The sequence below is a fragment of the Artibeus jamaicensis genome, unplaced genomic scaffold (genome assembly GCF_021234435.1).
Source record: "Artibeus jamaicensis isolate MK-2021 breed Jamaican fruit bat unplaced genomic scaffold, CSHL_Jam_final contig_936, whole genome shotgun sequence".
Lineage (NCBI taxonomy): Eukaryota > Metazoa > Chordata > Mammalia > Chiroptera > Phyllostomidae > Artibeus > Artibeus jamaicensis.
Window position 1 is genome coordinate 1441852 of NW_026522017.1, and position 16161 is coordinate 1458012.

The 16161-nt window shown below is 40.3% G+C and overlaps 1 protein-coding gene across 5 annotated transcripts in view; it reads right to left on the reverse strand.

Annotated features, from left to right (window-relative positions):
* Positions 1-16161, reverse strand: part of ITGB6 (integrin subunit beta 6) — a 152603-nt gene that overhangs the window by 42566 nt on the left and 93876 nt on the right. The gene's annotated exons all lie outside the window — the stretch shown is intronic.

A 16161-nucleotide genomic window follows, 5' to 3' on the forward strand; every position in this document is an offset into this window, starting at 1 on the left:
CTGACCAAGTCAGAGCCCAGCTCTAAAGCGGCAGCATTGTCCGCCTACACTGCTTCTCCTGAGATGTGGTTCCCACCTGAGTAGAGCTCACAGTATGAGTTCTTCAGCACTCCAGGTATTGATCTTGGTCAGGGAATAAAGCGTTGCAAAGAAGGGAATTTTCCAGATAGCTGAAAATTAACCCTCCCTTAAGTTTTATGTTTAAAACTATTTTCAGACAAAAAGGTTTCTGAAGTATACTGTATATATGTTATATTCTTAAATAAGGAGTCCAATGCATACTTTGACTTTTTTCTTGGAGAAATAAGAGTCACACTTCTCATATTGACTATAGCTCTATAATCATCAAAGGCTTCTAAAATCCATGACAGATCACTCCCATGCTGAGTGGGTCCCAACCGCTATGCTTTTGCTTCTTTGATTTGTTTTTGAACAGTTTCTATGTTCTTGTTATGCTGTAGGAACCACTTGCCTACCAATTTCCTCTTTTACTATTGTACCACCATCTATTAAGTAGGCTTAATACGCTGTGTGACATCAAGAAGAGACAGTCACTCTTTTTGTCAGATGAGGTCTTCTAAGTTGCTGTGTGCTGTGAAATCAGATAGCTGAATTTATTAAGATTGTACATAGAAAATACAAATAAGCTTTGAGTGAAGGATTCAGAGCATCTCCTGGATAAGCACAATATCCAATCTTGTTCCACAGAAGATTTAAGTAGCTTAGGAAATACATAAAGCTTATTTAGAATTAATAATTATCCTTAGTTATAATTGTGATACTAAGTGAATAAATCAGGACAAGGAGAACCAAGGAGAGGAACCAATACAGCCAGGGTGATGTTGGAATAGGTCCTGTGCACTGGCTAGAGGTGGGCGCCTGGGTTAATCCAAACTTTCTACATCTCTTGTATTTAAAAAGGGGGCTTTTGTTTTAATTTATGGGTTTTGTAATATTCCTCTTATTTTATTGTTCATGATTGGGTTTCAATTTGAATTTGATGGAAATCTGAACCCTTGAGAGTGTCAGCTCTTGCTGTGCCTTGATGCTGTGTTTTATTACTGAAGGAGCTGTGGGCAGTAATCCAGGTAACGTTCTTCCTGTTACCCTGTGCCCTGTATTGCTGCCCGTTGGAGGTGGGCCCCACTCTGTTTCCCTGAGTCAGGTAGAACTTGTCAAATACAAGGAAGGCCCTGTTTTATCAACTTACCTTTTTGAATAAACACATGTCAAAAGGTCCATGAAGCATGAGGCTTGTGGTTAACAGCAAATACCTAAACAGGAACTTGAGTTTTACTCAAGTGGAGCTGGAATGTGTATAAATTAGACTAGTTCCAGAAGAGAAAGCAGAGGGAATCTTCAGAGTTTGACAAGGAAATGTTTAGATCCTTGTGAAAAAGAATGTCAAGGCTCCTAGCTTTGCATAAAATTGCTATCCTTGAAAAATTCTGGTACCCAGAGGCTGAGGTGTGATGGGTATTTTCCATAAGCACTAACTCAAGTGGCCTCCAGATTTTGGGTTAATTCTTGGTTAACAAAGCCAAATCCACCTTCTTCCTAAAGCATAATTATGATCCTGCATGTGCTATGACACTGGGCATTTGGCTATTAGGACAAGTGCTTTAGCACTAATTGTATTTGCTGATTGCCACTAGAGCCAGGGCAGAAAGGAGTTGGCAGCCAGCAGCAGTGCACGGTGATAACACTGACAACTGTGCAGAGGAAAACTGTTAATTAATTTCTGGACCCTTATCCCCATCCCCCAAGCATTGCAAATAACTAACTGGAAACATGGACAATTTGGCTTCCTGATCTAACACTGTAAAAAATTATACTTTAAATCTTGTAGTGTTATGATTACTGTAAATATCATGTGTCGGATGCCTTTCTTTCATTAAATCCCTAAAGTGCTATTATAAATTGTCCTGATTAAACATGTTTAATGTTAGAAAAAGGGTGCTTTTGCATGCCTGGATGGGGTAAATTATAGCACTGGAACTATAAAAGATGATTGTTGGATATTAAAACTGGTGTACTCGAAAAACACGATGTTACATGAGCTGATGAGAAATGCAGACTCTTATGCTTGGGCTTGAATTTCTTGGGTTTGAATCCCCTGTTATCTGTCCAAGGCTTATGCTAATTATGAATTTTCTCCCCTCCTTCCCACCATGCCACCCAGGAGTTTCTGAGGTTGCTTTTTTTACCCATGTTTGCAAGGTTGTTTTTTTTTTTTTTCCTGATTGCCTTAGTCTTTTTAACTTCCTTTGTCAAACCCTATTTATTTGTTCACTCTGCCCTCATCTTGAAAAAGATTTCTCTTTTGTCCAAAAAAAAGTCTACATTTGCTCCCTTGAAATCTCCGGTCAAGGCCAGGTGTTAAGAAATAGGGGGTCACAGAACAGGCAGGCATCCAAGGATAGATACTTAAGGAAGTGCCTGAATTCACACTGCGAGTTCCTCTCAGATGCTGTCTCCAAGTCTCCGTGTCTGGCTGTCAGAACCAGCTGTCAGGCTTGTGTACCTGCTCAGCTGAGGGCGGAGAACCATGCAGACACACTCGCTCCACCAGCTAGCCATGGACAGGCTGTTGGTTAGCTTTTTCCTAACTAAAAACAGACAAACAAACCAACAAACCCCAGGCTGAAGACCTTGGCACACCCTTGGCTGCTTTTGGTGCTCCCTTGGCATTCTTGCCTATGGAAGGGATGGCTCCTGACAGTGACCTTCCTTCCTGCTTTGACCATACTTCCTGTTGGGTTAGCTCTCATCTTCAGTTTCACATGCTGGCTGTGTTCAGGGATATGGTTTAATATTAACTATATCCTTGCCTAGTACTGTTATTGGGTTTCTGCCTTGGATGGTGACTCTGCTGGACCGCTTTGTCTTACTCTTGTGACCTCTCTGCTATTGTCTCAAAAACTTCTCACCACCTCAGACTCATTCATCTTTATTTTATACAGACCTCACTACTCATGCTCCTCATCAAAGGGCAGGAAACAGAATCAGACTTCCCATATGTCTGCAAGAAACATCCTAATAAAGAACTTGTAAAACCAAATATTTAGAGCAATCTGCTCCTTCTCTTTAGGCTGCTTGCTTAACTTTTTCTGTGATGCCTCACTAATATTGAGGGATTTTATGCTCAGCTCTGTTTGTTTTCAGCATTATATTATTAACAAACATCAGTGCTCTGGTCTTAAACTATACTTACTAAGTGTATTTTGAAAAACATGTTTACTAAAAGGTTGGCTTGTCAAGACTCATAATCTATGATACTAAATGATCTGTTTACAAATATTCCTTTAATCTCTCAAAATACTTCTTTTTTTGTCATCATGTTGTACTTCTCTAGTTAGTGGCTCCTGTTTGTGCATTCTTGTTCTCTCTCACAATTTTAAAAGTAGTATATAACATATGCACAGTGTTATAAGCAATAAGTATATAGTCCAATGAATACTTAAAAAGAAAACAAGCACATTTTACTCACCAAGATTAAGAAATAGCACATAATTAGTGCCTTGGAACCCTCCCTTCCTTCCAGTGTCCTTGCCTCCCCCTCATTATCACTTCCCTAAAACCCTAACCACTGTTTTGACATTTATCACTATAGAAGTGGGGGGGGGTATCTTTGTTGCCTGAGGGGAAACAAAAATGAGTTAAGTAGGACACCAAAAGCACTACCTATAAAGGAAGAGATCGATAAATAGGACATAAAATTAAGAATTCCTGTTCTGAAAAGCTGCCTCAAAGAGAGTGAAAAAAGAGCCACTAAGTGGTAGAAAATACCTGTAATACTTGCATTTGATTTGGTACCAGAATAAATAACTTATGTGAGGGCTCAGAGACATATGAAAAGATGCTCAGCATCACTAGCCATCAGAGAGATGCAAGTTAAGACCACAATGAGATATTACTTCACACTAGTCAGAATGGCCATCATAAACAAATCAACAAACAACAAGTGTTGGCGAGGTTGTGAAGAAAAAGGAACCCTAGTGCACTGTTGGTGGGAATGCAGACTGGTTCAGCCACTGTGGAAAACAGTATGGAATTTCCTCAAAAAACTAAAAGTGGAACTGCCTTTTGACCCAGTAATTCCACTGTTAGGATTATACCCTAAGAATCCTGAGACACCAGTTCAAAAGACACCTATGCACCCCAATGTTTGGAGTAGCACAATTTACAATAGCCAAGGGCTGGAAGCAACCTAAGTGCCCATCAGTAAATGAGTGGACCAAAAAACTGTGGTACGTTTACACAATGGAATACTATGCAGCAGAAAGAAAGAAGGAGCCCCTACCCTTTGTGACAGCATGGATGGAACTGAGAGCATTATGCTAAGTGAAATAAGCCAAGCAGTGAAAGACAAATACCTTTAAGTGAACCCTAATCAACAAAACAAACAAGCAAGCAAAATATAACCAGAGACATTGAAATAAAGAACAAACTGACAGTAATCAGAGGGAATGGAAGAGGTAGATAACGAGGGAAAGAGAGAAAGGGTCATCAAGCAACCTGTTTAAAGGACCCAAGGACAAAGCCAAAGAGGGGTAGGACTGAGGGTGGGAGGTGGTGAGGGGGTGGAGAGGGGAAAGGGGTGATGGGCAAATGGAGACGATTGTGTTCAAACAACAATAAAAATGATTAACAAAAGAAAACAACTTCTACATATCAACAAGGAAAAACCATCTCCATAATAGACATGCAAGTGGCAAAAGAATATGTGAAAATGAAGCCTGACAGATAGGAAAATTCCTGGCAAATAGAATAGGGAAACCGAGACATGTGGCTGGGAACAATTTACAGCCAAATACAAAATGTCACCCCCCTAGAGATAACATCCAGGCCTCATCCAGGCCCAGAAAAGCAGAAAACCAGGTGGGAAAGCCAGAACCAGCTTCAGTGACTGAACTGCCTGCCCTGTCACTGACCAATCAATGGAGACCATGACCATGAAAGAGCACACCTGAAAACTGATATTCTGCTGAAACTCTCTTCTGAGACCAGCCCAAAGATCCCCACCTGCAAGAGAGATAAAAGCCTCAAGACAAAGGATCCAGTGCTCACGCTCTCCCTCTGGGGAGCAGCCCCTGACATGCCCTTTCCCTTCTGCTTCCCCCACTTCTTTCTTCATAGGCATGCATCTCCTTAACTCTGCCCTAAACTCTAAGACAATGGGTAGCTGGCAGCTTGACCAAGGATAATCCTCTGACCAAAGCCCCTTTTCTCTGACTTCCCAGTGAGCTAAGGCAGCCCTGCCCAGATTCTTCTGTTCCTTCTTCCATGCTAAGTCCTTCCTTGTTTCACTGACCCCAGCTTTAATAAATGTATCCTCATAGTCATCTGACTCAGGCTGTGAAATCTTTCCTACATGAAGTCAAGAACCCGCACACTACAACTGGCCCTAGGCAGACCCTCGCAGGGCCAGTCCCTGTCTGGCAAGACCAGAACCAAGTCCTCATGAGCAGGTGCCACAGTTACTAATTTAGAGAGCCTCACAACAGGATGCAGAGGTCCTCACAGGCCTCCTGACACTCCCAAGCATCTCTTGCCTTTGGGCACATCCTCAGAAACCTAAGCTCCCAGAGGATATGTTGTCATGGGGACTCAGACCCTGCCTTGGGGAAGTAGCAGGAATGCCTGGGAAAGGGAACCTGTTGTTCTTTATCTCCTCAGTTCCATGTAGCTTGCTGCTCTGGTGCAGTGAGCCCACGCTACTGGTAGGGCTAAAGATACCCAGAACTCTCCTCTTACCATCAGCTGGGAAAGAATAACTCACAATTAGCAGTGTCATCTCTTTCATTCTTCAAAGAAGAATATTATTTAGTTATCATTATATCCTTGTTTTACTGACAAGCTACTGAGGCCCAAAGAATTTTGTTAACTTGCTTGTGGTCATCTAGCCAGGAAGTAGTAAGCTGGACCCACCTGTCAGGCCCTAGAGCCAGGCCTCTTAACCAGGCCACTGATGGGAGATGCCTAATATGGGCAATGGGTGTCATGGTCTGGTGATGTCATAGGTGAGCCTGAGAGAGGTTAACGAGTAAGCCTAAGTTAACTGGGTGTATTTGTTTCTGACAGCTGCTGTAACTAAGTACCACAAACTGGGAGGCTTAAAACAGCACAAATGATCATCTCAAAGTTCGGCAGCCCAGAAGTCAGATTCAGGTGTCAGGGGGGCCTTGCTCCCTCTGAAACCTGAAGAGAGAATCTGCTCTTGCTTCTTCCTAACTTCTTGACTTGACTACACATCACTCTGGTCTCTGCCTCCAGTCACATGGTGTTCTTCCCTGTGTCTCTGTCTCTGAGCCTCTTCTCTTCCAAGTTCATCAGTTAGTCACGTTGGAGTAAGGGGCTGTTCTGCCCAACTGTGACCTCATCTTAACTAATTACATCCAAAAGGCCCTATTTCCAAGTAAAGTCACATTCTGAGATGCTAGGTGTTAAAATTTTAACATACATTTTTCGGGGGTCACAATTCAATCCCTAACACTCTGCTTGAGTTCTTTTGACATTTTAACCTCTAAACCCTTAGTGTGAGCTGGTGAAGTGAGTACCTTGCACCGTCTCAGAGCTAATAAGTGGTAGAAACAGTGCTCGCCCTGCTCCACCAGGCCCTGCCAGAACCTGGTGCAAATGCCAACAGCCATCGAGGGTGAGTCTCATTAAAAGTCACAACCATAATGCCTTGCGTTTATAAGGAGGGACTTAGAGATTATAGAATACCTTCATATCCAAAGCAAAAAGAAAAGAAGTAAAAAGGTGGCCATAATCACTTTCAAAATGAAAGGCTACCTTTTGAAAGAAATGTAGCAAATAATGAAACCATAAAGGTAAAAAAGATTTTTTTCCTGGGGGACTATATTGTGCTGTTTATGTGGTCAAAGGAAAATAGCTCTTTGCTGGTGAAACCTTGTGTTTGTCAAGCAGTGTGCTTCTTTCAGAGCTAGGGACAGGCTGGGCTGGGTTTGCTGAAATAAGCCCTTCTTCTGAAAGCAATCAGAGGGCTTTCTTCCCCTGAGGTCTTTCATTCTTGTGAGGTTTTATTCGGTTGATTCTCACGTTCATTGTTGGTAAATGGGGGGCTTCCAGTATTATGCAAAAGTTTACCCCCAGGCTCGGCAGTGTTACTAGGACACTCAAGATTCCAAAAAGAATATGTAATTGTTTCTGGCATGAGGTATCGGGAATGTCTGTCTCTAGGTTGCCTGATATTTGCTTTGCCTTCAGGCTTTCAATTGTCAGCATTCCGCAGTCAGGCAGGCAGTGATGGGAGTGTGCTAATTAGATCAGGTGCTTGATCTTGAAGCCTGCACCGGCAATGACTAGTAGTCGGCTTCAGCTTTGGAACTTTTGAGCACTACCTGTTTTTTCTCCTAGTCTGCCAGGGAATGTAATTATCTTGTCAGCCAAGAAGCTGTAGTACAGAGCTGAACGAGTGCTCAAGCACTCAGCTGCAGTAACAGAGTGATAAGAAAAGACAAATGGACCCACCGTGTGTGACTGTTCTGAGACAAACAAGTACAGAGAGGCATTGGAGAATAGAGACTTAAAGAACAAAGAGGCTACCTGGAATATTTGTTACTAAGGATTCCACAGATCATCTCTTAATAAGATTACCTGGCCTTTTGAGAGGAATTGCAGACCTTTGTTGGTGAAGGCAAATCCCAAACCTTTAGGAAGCTCTTTTAAAATGGAAGCCATGTTGTGTTCATTGGCATGCTTTTTTACTTTGCAGACCAAATGGCAGGAAATAAAAGTTTGAAAGATGACTACTAGGAATGCAATAAAGGGGAGCAGAAAAGAGAAAACAGGTGTATGTACAAGGACTGCTAATGAGGTACTGGCCCTCCTACTTAAAGTATGGTGGGTGGACTAGCAGCCTCACCATCAGCATCATCAGGGGGCTTGTGAGAAACGCAGAATCTCAGACCCTAGTCCAGACCTGAATCAGTCTGCATTTCAACAAGCTTTACAGGTGACTGGATACACCAGGGGACATTTTGAAGAACTTAATGCCTGGGTCTCACACCCAGAGATGCCAATTTAATAGTTCAGGGTGTGGCCTGGCCATTGGGTTTTTTAGAAAGCGTCACAGGCAATTCTGAACAGCACCAAAGTTTAAGAATTGCTGGTATAGTATGGTCTCTTCAGGAAGGGCCAAAGCTATTTGAAAAATAAAGGTGTTATGTTTTTAAACCTGTATATCCATAATTCAGAATATGTTCTCAATTATAATGTAGTTCAATATTTTGTTGACACCTAAGACATTTATTTTCTATTCACCAATAAAAGTGGTGTTTTTGAATGCCTGTTGCCCACAGAATAGCACCATACTTACTACCCTTGGTCTTCAGGACTGATGGTCTGGTTTCAGCCTACCTCTCTCACTTCCTCTTGCTTTACCCCAGTTCACATCAACTGACTAGCCTTTTTCAGTTTCTCAGACACACTAAACGTTGAGTCCTTTACTCCTTCAGGGCTTTTGCATATACCTTCTCCTCTTGAAAACTCAACCTTCAGCTTTATAATTGTAACAATAATATGCTTGCTTTCTCTGACTCTATCTTAATTCTAGCCTGAATTTCTTACATGGCTGCCAGGCTAACAGGTTCTGATACAGATTTGCTAATTAACTAGAGGAATTCTGCTCAAGACTTAAGTTTTTGGAAGAACAGCTTCTTGCCAGAAGGTGTCCTTTCTAAAGAACTAGGGAAATATGTATAAAATAATGACTGTTTATCGAAGACTTACAGCAGCTTCCAGACTGAACTCTAAGGTGAACTATAAAGGTCCTTGCATTAGAATAAGGAGAAATTAGTTATACAACAAAATAAGCTAAAGATAATTGTGGTTTTTATAACTTTTTGTTGAAAAATATTACTAATTTTTAATCAGTTGTTTTTCAGACATGAGAAAACATTGTTTCTTAAAACGATTTGGTAAAATATACTTTTATAATCAATATTGAGTATTGAGGCATTTATATTTTTCTCCTTACATGATCCCTCTGGAATTTGAAGCTCTTAACAAGTGAGTATTATTCTTTCCATAGGAATATGTTTGCATAAATCCAATAGAAATCTGATTTCTTTATAACAGGACACATAAAGCCAGTTGCCAAAGGTGATTTTATCAACAAAGTCTTCGTCTGTTATGTTATGATCTCAGAAGTCTTGCCTCAACTCTGGATGCCATAAGAAAGCTGTAAGGAGTTAAATTGACTTTGAAGACAATAAAAGCTGCTTGGAGAAATGGCCTGGTACCTTGATTAGTCATGTGGTTTGTAAAAGTCTTTCCAGGTAAGGAGCAAAGGTTACTTTCTTGAAAGGTGGCATGGTAAGAACTTCAAGACATTTTGGGGACCTCAAGAACTTGAAAAACTCACCCAAACCTGCAGGTAGTGTAGGCAAAGCCTGATGGCAGCTGTGTGGCTTGGCTTCCCAGTCCTGAGGGGCTAATTAAAATTCAATCTAGGAATTCCTTATAGCTTTCCAGCAAAGTAAATTTAAGAAAGCCTATATGATCAATTGCTATTCCTGTTGTGTTTATACAAATAACCAGGCCAAACTGAAACTGGACTTAATACAGTGAATGAATTGGGCTTTATTTGGCTCTTTGATAAAAAACAAGGGTGATATTAGGAGAAAATTATGTTTCAATAAAATCTGTTATACGTAATTATGGAAAGTATAATTTAATTAGTGAATTGTCTGTAAAATTTTATTTCTCACCTACAAATTAGACTGGATCCTGAATTTCTCCAGTTTTCTTTCAAACTAGTGTTTAATTTTTCCTTCATCCTTTGGTTTTGCATTATTGAGAAATACTGATGCAGTATCAACCATACAGAATTTACCAGAGCACCTGATGATATCACCAGAGATATTTACACTACAGATAAAGAGAATATATCAGATTGTCACTGCTTAATTTCATTTCATCAAAAGCCTGCATATGGAATTCTCATCTCATACTTTTGCAGACTTAGAAACTGGTTTATGGTTTGCTGTGTTCATTAACCTTTGTGTTCTTTCTGTTTTCATAGAATGTATACTATGACCTTGTTTACTTGGTTTATTTGTCAAGTTCTTGGGGATTGTCTGGTTGGATTCTGCATTGGGGGAATACCTTCCCCCAATGGATGGGAATGCTGGCTGCTAAGAACAACTGCTTAGACTGTTGGGTCTTGTACAGAGTTCCTGACCACAGCCTCTGCCAGCCTGTTATGGTGGATCCACCCTATGAACCAGACATGCTGGGACTGGCTGCAAAGCTTGAAAATTTCTTACCCCCTCTTCAAACAGATGCATGAAAAGGTGTTTTACCTCATGAGAGAGTAGGCTAACCACACCAAGCCATAGGTCACGTATGCAGTTTGGGATGGTGCAGGGTGGCTGTCAGAATTACAGGTAGAATTATGATAGCCCATATGTACTGAATGCAGAAATGAGACTGAAAATGCAACTGCAACTCATGGGGTGGATACCAGCAACCCTTCACAAGAATATTATGGTACTGACTGCTACAGACTGTTGGTGGCATTCCTTCCTCTTGGGTCTCTTTGGCTTCTGTATTCCACTTTTAGTCTTAGGGTATAGACTTTACTGTATCTGTGGTATGTAAATGCAATGTGACAGCATGCTTACCACACAGGTCCCCTATTAGAAGAATTAACAGAAGAATATGTGGTAGAATAGGAATGTTGGGGTAGAGTGTGGTGTCAATGAATATGGCCCTTCCTCCTCCTGTGACTGAGGGCTAATTATGGGGCCCCTGGCCAGAGGAATATGCATTGTTTTGGAAATGGACTATAACTCTCTTCTGATCCCCTTTTGGGAATGGCTTCCTGTCTTGTGACTGCTTCTTGATCTTTTTCTTCTGTATGTGCACACCGACATTATGAAGCTCTGGACCATACATAGTTTTGTGCAACCTGGACCCATACTGCTTTTGTCTGGGATCCCTTATAATGAGCCTCAGACTGGAGGAAGTGCAGTCTCTCTTGCACTGACCTATATCAGTGCACTTTCCTGTTATGTGAGGAATGGCATGTCCACATCTACTAGCCCTTTGGGTGGGTTTTTTAAGGGATATTGCAAACATTAGGCAGCTCCCTAGTTTGGAGCTCCTATGTCATACACACAAACCTTGAATGGCAACATAATCATTTCTTGAAAGGAGTCTTCCCTGAAGATCCAATTGAAGTAAGATCTCCATCTCACCTTTTTCACTATTCTCCATCTCTACCCACTGTTTTTTTTTTCCCAGTTTTCAGTAAAATTTTCAAGTTTTTAGTAAGTATGTCTCAAATATTGCATGGGACATACTTATACTAAATAATTATTTGTTGCTTATTCAAAATTCAAATTTAACTGGGCATCTTGTATTTTTCTGTGCCCAATGTGGCAATTCTATAGAGAAAAATATGCCAACCCTGAATTAGTGAATGAGGTGTGCCCAAATTATTCAAGCTGAATAATATTTTCTTTTTCTAAAATTTTCTCTTTACTTTTTGAACATTGAATATACAGGGGCAACAGAATATTGAGCAATTAAGTAATTAATTAATTACTACTATCCCCTTTGTAGCATATTTCAGGCTCTTTCAGATAATTAGGCACAAAATTAAAATATATAATACTCCCAAACTCTTCTTATGTCCAGGGGGCTATCACTTTAACTTGTCTGTCATGCCTTGATGCCATATGTAACTATTTGGTAGCTTCTGCCATGTGGAGAATGCTTGCTAGACTTCTGCAGTTAGACTTCTGCAGGGTAATCTCACAGAGTGAGCCTCAAGCATAGCTGTAATTTGGGGTGGCCAGAGTGGCCAACTGCAACCCCAGGAGGGGCTTCAGGGAGCATATGAGTATTTGAATCAAATAGGAATGTCTGCATCCTGTGGGGCTCTGAGCACAGAGAAGGGAAACTACACAGCTCTGAAGCCTGTGCAGTACAGAGAGGGGCCTTTGGAGAAACTGAGTCTATTCACAGGTGTTGGAGTCCTCACGAAGCAGGATATGAAAACATATACCAAAAATAATCTGTTGGTCCTATTAAAGTTGCCACATAAAGGTATAAAAAGTAACCGAGTATCATGGGAATATGTAAAAAAAGTAACCTGGTAAGTAAAAATGTAGTAATCATGATGTTCGGGAGCTGCTGGTGGGAGGAGAGCAAGTTTGCTTTTATTTTAAAGCAGCCATCCTGTAAGTACAGCAAACACAATTCTGAATTTGGTGGAATGACCTTGATTTCATTCAGAGTTATTCTTGTCAATAAAAGTGATTGTTTGACATATAATTAAATGCAATTTTTATGCCTTTGTAAAAATGTAAATATATAAACTCATTCAAAAAATGTGAAAATACTTAATATGTACAGTATGATGGCAATTATGTTAAAACATGTAAATGCATGCAAAGAAAAATGAGAAGACTTATTCTAAAATGTCAAGAATGGTTGGCTATGTCTGAGTGGTGAGTTTTGAGTGATCTTTATTTTCTTCTTTGTGCTTTTCTGTATCCCTACTCTTTTCTTTCCTTCAAACAATGTGTTAGTTTTACTGTCAGAAAAAGTCATCTAAAATGTGTGGTGAGTTTCGGGGGGGTGTCACAATCCCACCTTGTCAGTAGGAAAATAACTGAGACAACCACTTTGGAGAGCCACTTGGACACACCCAGGAGACTTGAGGATGCCATTCCCTGTGACCTGGGGACTTCACTTCCACAAATGGATCCTGAGTAGAGAACATGTGAGCAAGTATGTGCATGGCTGCACATTTGTAATGTTGCCCAGTAGAAGAGGTCAGATGCCCTCAGATAGAGAATTAACACATTGCAACAAATACACTTAATGGAAATGCACAGCCATGGAAAGAGTAAATGGGAGCCACGTGTGTCTCCATGGATAAGCCTAAAAAACATAACACTAAGTACAACAATGTGCATGTACTTACTGTCACTTAAACATGGTTAAAATGGTCAATTTTGTTTGTATATTTTACCATAATTAAAAAACATAACATCAAACTGTAGAGATCATATGAAATTAAACTTGTAAGAGTAAAAGGCGGAAGACTGTACTTGAACAACAATTAAAATAAAAAAATTCTACAAAGAAAAAAAGAAATTAAACTTGTAAACCAAAAGGATGTAATTATTTATGGATATACATATAATTTGGTAGCACAAAAAATAAACATGAGAATAGTTAACACTTGAGTTTAGGAACATGGAACTTATTTCTATGGAAAGAAAGAGAGGGTGGGGTCAGATGGAGCTGGACACATTATACAGCAGAGAAGTGCATCTGAAATGCTTTACTTCTTTAAAAAATCTGAAGCAAACATGGAGGCAAAATGTTAAACTTTGAGAAATCTGGGTAGTAGACATATGGATGTATATTGCATTACTCTATTTTTCTCTGTGCTTGAATTGTATCATAATGAACCTACAGCCCTTGTCAGGTCACATGTCTCCTTCCCCTCCTTTGGTTGGAACTGTGGGTAGTGATTACCATAGACAGTAGCTGTTTTAGATGGTTGACCAATGACATCATACTTCCTGGCCTGTTCTTACCAACCAGAGTTTAAATAATCCACAAGGCAGAATCCAAATGTTTCTCTTTTTTTCCACACATTTAAAAATTCTTGTATTTATCTAAATTAACAGCAACATCAAAGGACCCTAGTGTTTACTGGCCTTGAAGGACTCTACTATTTATAAGAATTTCACCTTTCTGTTCACCTGTCAGACAGCTCTGCTCTACCCTTAGGCCCCGGGCCTTCACTGCTCAATGACTTTCAAAGTCAGTTACTTTATTTAAAAGGCTACTTTATATAAAAGTCTAGTGGCTATAAACTACCATGTTCTTTCACTGCAGCAGTTCAGGTCCAATTGTTCCTTAAGCTCCGTGGTTGAACCTGTGGACTCTAACTGCCTAGGTTCAAATCCTAGCTCTCCCATGTAACTTGCTTTGTTATTTTGGGTTCTACAGCCATCAGATGGAGATTAAATGATAAAATGAGTTAAGATACCCCCTTGCTGCCACACAATGAGTCCTCAGCAAACCTGCCCTTTTATTCTTATAATCACAGTTGCATAGCATCTCTGGCCCTCAGTTTCCACTGATGCAAAGTGAAGGAGTGCTTAGTACAACACTGTGGAACTATTAGCATCAAAGGTAGTTTATAATTGCCACTTAACTTGCTGCCCCGTTTAACAAATAGAAAATAGTAAAAATAGAGGCAGATACAAAAACTCTAGCTCCTTGGCAAAATTCTGCCTTAGGTCTCTTTTCAGAATGCAACTTCTAAAATGCCCTTATCCTGTTTATTGGTCTATAAGTCTGTTAATGTTCTATGAGACTTGCGGGGGAGACTCTGTGTCTTATGCTCCTCTATAGTCAGAAACCCTGGTTCTTGAAAGGAGCTCATAAAATGTTGGCTGAATGGATGAATAAATGAATGGATGCAATCAATAGTGTCTTGGTTCCAACCATATGCTAGACATTCTGGGTATTCTGTAAATCTTGATATATGTAGGTCTTGTATTGCTGAAATGCCATGTTGTATTTCTGCATAGGTTGGCTTAGTAGGGCATCAATTAGTATTTTTTTCTGTGTTTCCTGTCTGGATTATGAGCCTTTACATTCTTTGTAAGAAGAAAAGTACTACATGGAATCTAAGGGGTAGCTACCAATGAATTTCATGATTGCAATTTAATAATCAGACTGGAAATACTGCTGAGAACCTTGCCTTGGTAATCTGAAGACATGAGTCTTATGTCAAAATCGTCCCTCCCTGAGAGAGGTTTTGGTTAATAAGGAAAAGTATAGGCAGCTGGCTCGCCTCAGTCTTTGTTCCCACATACCTCAATTAAAGAGAGCTCAAAATCCTTCTCCATTATACCTGAATTAAGAACAATTTATTAACTCCACAGATATTTCTCACAATCCACAATTTTCTTTATATTCTTAGATGATTTTATTTTTTCTAAAAGCATAAATTTGGAATAGTCTATTATAGGATGGAGTTAATGGGATAAAACATAATAATTCTCTACACCATGCCCTAAAATGAACTGCATCAGAGCTAACTCCATGCTATCTGTGCAGAGATCACTGGAATTCGTGGTGATGTTCCCCTCCAGACCAAGTCACTGACCACTAAAGCTGGAAGGAAGTCATTCTGTGTGTGTGTGTGTGTGTGGTAAAAACTGGGGCCAGAGATGAAGGGATTTTCATCTGATCGAAACTGTTTTGATCTTTTCCAACAGTGAACATTATAAAACAAAATAATAACAAAACAGCTAACAAATAGTAAAAGGATCCAATTTTTGTTTTATCTTCCTCCCTAATTTCTCTGCCTCCTTTCAACTCTCTTGCTGCAGTGAAAAGCTCAAAAGATGAGCAAAAAAAAAAAAAAGGAAAGAAGGGGTGAAATAAAAACTGGCTTATTGATTCCTGAAAAATTGAAATTCCTATACGGTCGATACTTTTTGCAAGCTACAACAGAGCATCCGGCTCAGAGCGTACTGTGGCTACTCTCTATGCTTGTTTTTTAGATATAATGACCGTCAGGAGGGTAGTTGCTCAGGGGTTTTCCTTTCATGGCCTAGTAAGGAGGCTCTGAAGCTTTTCCAACCAGTTGGTCCTCAGGCTGATGGCAGAGCATTTGTTTCCTCTCCGGTGCCACCTGTGTCAAAGTTGAAGGGAAGGGAGGGCCTGGGACGGCCAGGGCTGCGGGGGTGGTAGGAGCAGCACTGGGTCAGGCACCCACACCTGTTTCTGCACATGGGCTCCCTCAACCTTAGTAGGCATTTGTCACCCAAAACTCCAAGTCCCTATTTAAAAACTTTCACTCAATTTGAGAGAGATGAGGTACTTACATTATAATTTTTAAAGAATTCATTCAACAAATACTTATTATATATGGAGAATTGCATTTCTGGAGAAGTACACATACTGTCTATGTGCATCTACTGTATATGGAGAATTGGCCTAAACAGAAAGATGAGCAAGACTCACCATTCTCCTCCACGAGTGATAATTGAGGACTTTTTACCTCCACAGAGAGGGGTCCTGCCTGTGGTAACATAAACACCTCCTTGGGTCCCTTGCCCCCATGCTTTGGACACATGACACTGTCCTAAT